Source organism: Oryx dammah, unplaced genomic scaffold (genome assembly GCF_014754425.2).
Source record: "Oryx dammah isolate SB20612 unplaced genomic scaffold, SCBI_Odam_1.1 HiC_scaffold_17, whole genome shotgun sequence".
Classification (NCBI taxonomy): domain Eukaryota; kingdom Metazoa; phylum Chordata; class Mammalia; order Artiodactyla; family Bovidae; genus Oryx; species Oryx dammah.
The window spans coordinates 363,170-370,919 of NW_024070201.1; the positions used below are offsets into that span (position 1 = coordinate 363,170).

Genomic DNA, 7,750 nt, shown 5'->3' on the forward strand with positions numbered 1-7,750 from the left:
CAGTTCAGCCACTCAGTCCTGTCTGACTCTTTGCAACCCCATGAACTGCAGCACACCAGGCCTCCCTGTCCATCATCAACTCCCAGAGTCCACCCAAACCCATGTCCATTGAGTTGGTGACGCCATCCAACCATCTCATCCTCTGTCATCCCCTTCTCCTCCTGCCTTCAATCTTTCCCAACATCAAGGTTTTTTCAAATGAGTCAGCTCTTTGCATCAGGTGGCCAAAGTATTGGAGTTTCAGCTTCAACATCAGTCCTTCCAATGAACACCCAGGACTGATCTCCTTTAGGATAGACTGGTTGTATCTCCTTGCAGTTCAAGGAACTCTCAAGAGTCTTCTCCAGCACCACAGTTCAAAAGCATCAATTCTTCAGTGCTCAGCTTTCTTTATAGTCCAACACTCGCATCCATACATGACTACTGGAAAAACCATAGCCTTGACTAGACAGACCTTTGTTGACAAAGTAATGTCTCTGCTTTTTAATATGGTGTCTAGGTTGGTCATAACTTTCCTTCCAAGAACATCAATGCCAACTTAAAAAGACAAATACAGGCTCGTATTTCTACATTATTCAGTGGTTTTATCTTTTGCTTAATTTATTTATTTCTGAGATTTATAGACTGTTATCAATAACATAGAAACTAACCTTCAAAAAACAACCAATCAAAAACAAACAAACCAAAAAGAAAACCCTGTTTACCAAAGTCTTTGCTAAAGAAAATTTGCTCTATCTAACATTTTCCTCAAGGTTTCTTTAACATCTTTATTTCTTAAGCTATAGATCAAGGGATTCAACCAGGGAATCACCACTGTGTATAACATGGACACCAATTTATCCCTCTCTGGGGCATAGCTCATACTTTGCTGGGAGTATATGAAGAGAACTGACCCATAGCACAAGGTGACAGATGTCAGGTAAGAATCACAGGTGGAGAAGGCCTTTGAGCAGCCTTGGGTGGAGCGGAACTTCAAGATGGCAGCAATGATGAAAAGACAGAAGACAAGGATAAGCACGGTGGGAGTGATGACGTTAGGGGCAAGTATGAAATACAGCACAGCCTGGTAGCTTTCCTTCACATCACAGGACAACTTGACAAGGGGGACAGGTCACAGAAGAAATCATCAATGACATTGTTCCCTCAGAAGCTCAAAGTAAATGTTTCACTGGTGACAATGGTTGAGTTCACGAAGCCACTAAAGTAGGAAGCTGCAACAAGACTGACACATAACCTTGGGGACATGGCTTGGGAGTAAAGCAGTGGGTTAGAGATTGCCACATAGCAGTCATAAGCCATGGCAGCCAACAGGTAGCACTCAGTGTAGGCCAGTCAAGCAGAGCAGAAGAACTGAGCTAAGCAGCCAGCAAAAGAGATGCTCTTGTCATCAGAGATGCAGGTCATCAGGATTTTGGGGACATAGACAAAAGCATACCAGAGATCCAGGAATGAAAATATTCCCAATGAAGAAATACATGGATGTGTGGAGCCAAGAATCAGCACAAATCAGAGAAATCAGGGTGATGTTCCCTAAAAGGCTGCTAATATAGATAATGAGGAAGATATAATACAGAATTCTCTGTAACCATGGGTCCATCATTAATCCTAAAGGTATGACCTCCTTCACCGTGGTATATATACTTTTTCGTCCATTGAGTTTGAGTTTTTTAAATTCTTTTCTGTAAAAAAATGATCAATATGTCATGATTTAAGGTATTGGTGTTATCAGCTTCCCATTATATGTCATTTTGGATTGTTTAAATACTCAACTGATTCATATATCATGTTTTAAAAAAATATTTACACTGAACTGGAAATTATTCCTGTTAGAAAACTATGAAATTTCTCTATGCTGCCTTGAAAGATCAGATTATGAACATAATATAGTTTGTCACCATACATTTTTACCTAATCATCCTCCTTTTGAGAAATGGTGATTTGTTCATCTTCTGTTTGCAGCTAGAGTGATTGGAGAGCAAGTAAGAAGACATGAAAAAAGGAGTTTGTTTTTGAGTTCTTAAATCTTTTGTCTTTACTAGTGAATTACCTGAAGAAGCATACTTTTATTAGTCTAGCCACACTTTGGAATAACCTTAGAAGTGCATGTATGCCAATTTCTTTGAAGGCAATACTTATATTTTATTTAACTTTTTATCACAAAACCAAGAACACAGCTAAAAATAAAGTAAAAAATAAAATTTATAACTGAAATAACACAATAGGTTTACTTAAATAATAGGAATTTGAGACCATATCTATGTATGTATGACATTCAAATGTATGCTGAAAGGAAGTGAAAATATTAATCAATGGATAATTGTGTTCAAAATGTGTATTAATTTCCTATAGAAATAAGAATTAAAAACAAAAAAACTAAATTTATCAAACTGAGTCATTTGGAGGAATGTGGTAGGCAGAATATGGCCTATTAAGATGTTCAAGTTTATTTTTTTTTCCTTAAAGTTGAAGTTTAGTTGATTTACATTATTATATTAATTTCAGGTGTACAGCATAATGATTTAGCATTTTTACAGGTTATACTCTACTGAAAGTTATTACATGATACTTGCTATGATTCTCTGTGGTATAGGTTGTATCTTTGTTGCTTATCTATTTTATACATAGTAATTTGTATCTCTTAATCCCATATCCCTAATTTGTCCCTTTACCTCCATTTCCGATTGGTACCACTAGTTTGTTTCTTGTAGCTCTAAGTCTATTTCTGTTTTGCATATATATTCGTTTGTATTACTTTTTAAATTCTACATATGTGATGTTATACAGCATTTGTCTTTATCTTCACTTAGTATTTTCTAGATTAATCTACATCGTTGTAAATGGCAGAATTTCATTAATTTTTGTAGCTAACAACATTCTGTTGTGGACATACATATATTACATCTTTACCCACTCATCTGTTGATGGGCACTTGAATTGCTTCCATATCTTGTCTTTTGTAAATAGTGCTACTGGGAACACTGGGATGCACGTATCTTTTCAAATTAGTGTTTTACTAATTCCTGGTACACGGGGATGTACTTTATGGGGAAAGGATCATTAAGTTAAAAATTAAGAATTTTAAAATAAGAAGGTTATCAGCGTGGGCCCTAAATCCAACCACAAATATCCTTATAGAAAGGAGGTAGAGAGAGTTTTGACTACAGACACCAGAGAAGGAAGAGTGTGACCAGAGAGGCAGAGTTCAGAGTGATATGACCACAGGGAGTGCCAGCAACCTCAGAAAGCCTAAGAGACAAGACAGAGATGTTCCACTAGAGCCCGTTTCATCGTGACCCTGACTTTAACCTATTGCCACTGAGTTCTGAGCTCCAGAGCTATGAGAGAATAATTTTTTTCTGCTTTATGCCACCAAGTTTATGATAATTTAATACATGAAGTTATGAAAATCAACCTCTACTGGTCTTCTTTCCTTCAGAAGTAGAAGTATTTATGTCGCCAGCAGTGGGGGAAGAACCATCTCAGCTTGTCTATGGTACAACTCACAAGAACAATAACATCACATAGCACTATCAAAAAAGGGCTAAATTAGGATTTTCAGGGCTCTGAACAGGCATGGATATATTTCTGCTATTAGATCCAAGGCTTTCAAAACCTCTTATGCCCTGAGATAAAATAAAATATATATTTTTAGGTAATGAGTGCATGTATGTCTGTGCAGGCCTGTGTGTACTCAGTTACATTTGACTGTGACCCCATGGATTGTAGTCTGCCAGGCTTCTCTATCCATGGAATTCCCCAGGCAAGAATACTGGAATGGATTGCCATCTCCTTCTCCAGGGGATCTTCATGACCCAGGGATGGAACCTGCATCTCTTACATCTCCTGCATTGGTAGGCAGATTCTTTACCACTGTACCACCTGGGAAGATTTTTATGATGGACTTAAGCTTAAAAAAGTATAAATAATTGCTCTCTTGGAACTGTATCTTTTTAATAAATGGAATCAATCACTTTTAATTTAAGAAAAGTTAATGCTGCATTTATTATCAAAGTAGAATTTATTCAGAATAATCAGGTGAAGATTCTCTTAGAATTTCAAGAATGTCGGGAGCTACGACCCTTTTTTAAAAAAGCATATTCCTGGAAGCTGCTTAAGATCAAGTATCAATAAATCTGGATTCTGATCTGAGATGGTTGTTGCCATTTTAAATAAAACAATAACCTTTAAAACTTTATTTTCTCACCTACCTTCCTCAATTCAGTGAGACTTTAGTGAAAGTGTTAGTCACTCAGTCATGTTCAATTCTTTGTGACCCCCAAGGACTGTAGCCTGCCAGGCTCTTCTGTCCATGGAATTCTCCAGGCAAGAATACTGGTGCGGGTCATCATGCCCCCCTCCAGGGGATCTCCTCAACCCAGGAATCAAACCTTTATCTCCTGCATTGCAAGTAAATTTTTTACCACTGACCTACCAGGGAAGTTCTCATAATATATTACATGCTGCTGCTGCTGCTGCTGCTGCTGCTAAGTCGTGTCTGTTGTGTCTGACTCTATGTGAACCCATAGACGGCAGCCCACCAGGCTCCCCCGTCCCTGGGATTCTCCAGGCAACAACACTGGAGTGGTTTGGCATTTCCTTCTCCAATTCATGAAAGTGAAAAGTGAAAGCGAAGTCACTCAGTCGTGTCTGACCCTCAGCAACCCCATGGACTGCACAGGCTCCTCCATCCATGGGATTTTCCAGTCAAGAGTACTGGAGTGGGGTGCCATTGCCTTCTCCAATATATTACATAGTAGTCTTATATACAAAGACACACAAAAGAGAGATTTTTTTTTGAGGTACCCTTACTTGACATTCATTCTTAGACTTAAAGCTGGCTGCATGCCTTGTTAGAAGGGACACTCAGAAACTGTCTTCCCACAGAATCTCTCTCCTCATCTCTCAAACATCTATCATTATCAGGAGACCCATTTAAGAGGTAGATAGTTCTGGGGTGGTTATCCAAAAAAAGCTGAGGTCTTTATGATCCCCCAGTTCTCTCCAGGGTTAATGTGTTTGCCATCTGTGTCATTCAGTTTGATGCTTCATCAGGTACTTCTTGAGTTATAATTATAATAGTACAATATGATATCAAAGAAATGTCTAAATATATTCATCTATATCTATATTTTATATATAAACCTTAAATGTTAAAAAGAAAAGTGAAATATATATAGAACTATAAGTATAGATGATATATTATATATGGAAATATATATAAATATAGACAAAGATATAGATATACAAAGAGCTAGATTGATAGACATATGAAATTTTGCTCTTTCTTTTAAACAGCTTCTATCCCATGAACTTCACAACATGGAAAAAGAAACGTTTCAAAGTCATGAAAATATTGACCAATATTAGTATTTCTACACTCTCACCAACATTAACCGAAAATCACTGCAGATGGTGATTGCAGCCATGAAATTAAAAGACAATTAGTCCTTGGAAGGAAATTTATGATCAACCTAGCCAGTATATTAAAAGGAGAGACATTACTTTGTCACCAAAGTCTGCCTAGTCAAGGCTATGGTTTTTCCAGTAGTTATGTATGGATGTCAGAAGTGAATTATAAAGAAACATGAGCACCTAGGAATTGGTGCTTTTGAACTGTGGTGCTGGAGAAGACTCTTGAGAGTCCCTTGGACTGCAAGGAGATCCAACCAGTCCATCTTAAAGCAGATCAGGCCTGGGTGTCCACTGGAAGGACTGCTTTTGAACTTGAAACTCCAATACTTTGGCCACATGATGCAAAGAGCTAACTCATTTGAAAACACCCTGATACTGGGAAAGATTGAGGGCAGGAGGAGAAGGGGATGACAGAGGATGGGATGATTGGATAGCATCATTGACTCAATGGATATGGGTATGGGTAGGCTCAATGGATATGGGTATGGGAGTTGGTGATGGATAGGGAGGCCTGGCATGCTGTAGTTCATGGGGTTGCAGAGTCAGACACGACTGAGAGACTGAACTGAAGTGAACTGACATTAAGGATGGATCAGCATACTACAAGATAAAAGGAGACATTGGGCCACACAGAGCTACATGCAACTACTCAGGGTTTATGAGAATGAAAACATCCATCAAGTACACATCTAATTATCTGTTTCACTGAAAAGAACAAGAATGAAAGAAGTCATTTGAAGGCATTTCAGTCTGCCTGCAGTGCGGGAGACCTGGGTTTGATCCCTGGGTTGGGAAGATCCCCTGGAGAATGAAATGACAACCTACTCCATATTCTTGCCTGGAAAATCCCATGGATGGAGGAGCCTGGAAGTGTAGAGTCCATGGGTTTGCAAAGAGTTGAACACAACTGAGTGACTTCACTTCTTTCTTTCAGCTTTCTTCATTAAATATAACTATAGGAAAGAAAATCTTACTGTATTTCATGAAATTTAATTGTATTATGATTTGATTATATTGAAAAATGTTCTGTTTTTGCCCATATGGTAATTTACTGACCTTATTTGTCTGTTCAGTTCAACAAAGTACTTGCTTTGTGAATTATAAAGTTTCCTCATTTGAATTTCAACAAAAACTACAATTTTTTCAGATTACCTTAGAATAAAAAAATGCCTTCTATTCACTCCACGGGAATCCTGTTTCCAAAGCTAACAATACTGGGTGAAAATATAAGCCTGAGAATCCCTTTGAGATTTGCTGCTAAAAGCAAAGAACATGTCATGTGCTGTTGTGGTACCAAGAGACCAATTAAAGCACCAGTTATCTTTCTGGAATAAAATAGCAAGACATCTCTCATCATGAATATAATTGGCCCAGTTAATCTGTAAAACCCTTTAGCTTTGTGGCTTTCATTCATGCATTTGTGATAAAAGAGAATTTGGCAGAAAGGAATAGGTAAAAGAATAGTTAGCACACAACAATTGCTCAATAATTATTTGGAGTCCATAATAGAGAATGTGACAGTTGGATGGCATCACCCACTCAATGGACACGAGTGTGGGCCAACTCTAGGAGATAGTGAAGGAAAGGGAAGCCTGACTGCTGCAGTCCATGGGGTAGCAAAGAATTGCACATAAATTAGCTACTGAACAACAATAACAATAATAAAATAGAAACTATACAACATCTTTCTTTGCTTCCAAGTACAAGAGATAATATACAAGCAGAACTTAGAAGAAGAGTACAAGGGATACACCTGAGAAGTGGTGGGATTATGCAGATTTTCATAACAAGATCTGGGAAGTTTCCCTGGAAATTATACTAAGGGAGTTGAACACAGGGTGAAGGAGGTTAGCTAGCTAGAAGAAGGTAAAAGGCTTGTTCTTTTCTGTTTCCACTCCCTGTCCCTGTCAGTGTCACCTTAGAAATGTTTCTTCATTTAATTAGCAATTGTATTCCAGTGGTTTTGCATTTTGGAGAAGGCAATGGAACCCCACTCCAGTACTCCTACCTGGAAAATATCATGCATGGAGGAGCCTGGTAGGCTGCAATCCATGGGGTTGCGAAGAGTCAGACACAACTGAAGTGACTTAGCAGCAACAGCAGTTTTGCATTTGGTTACAGCTTGCAGCTTTTCCTACCTTGGTTGAAACAGCCTTAATTCAGCATGTCAGAGACACAAAGCCTCAAATATGTGGATTCATGTCAATGTATGGGAAAAAACCACTACAATATTGTAAAAGAATTAGAATAAATAAATAAATTAGTGTATAAGAATGCAAGGGATTTCTGTGTGTTGATTTTATATCCTGAAACTTTACTATATTCAGCCACTATGGAG

General features: G+C 38.1%; 1 pseudogene; it reads right to left on the minus strand.

The window, feature by feature from the left end:
* Positions 1-715: 715 nt before the first annotated feature.
* On the minus strand, positions 716-1,597 carry LOC120876065 (annotated as a pseudogene).
* Between the last annotated feature and the right edge of the window lie 6,153 nt (positions 1,598-7,750).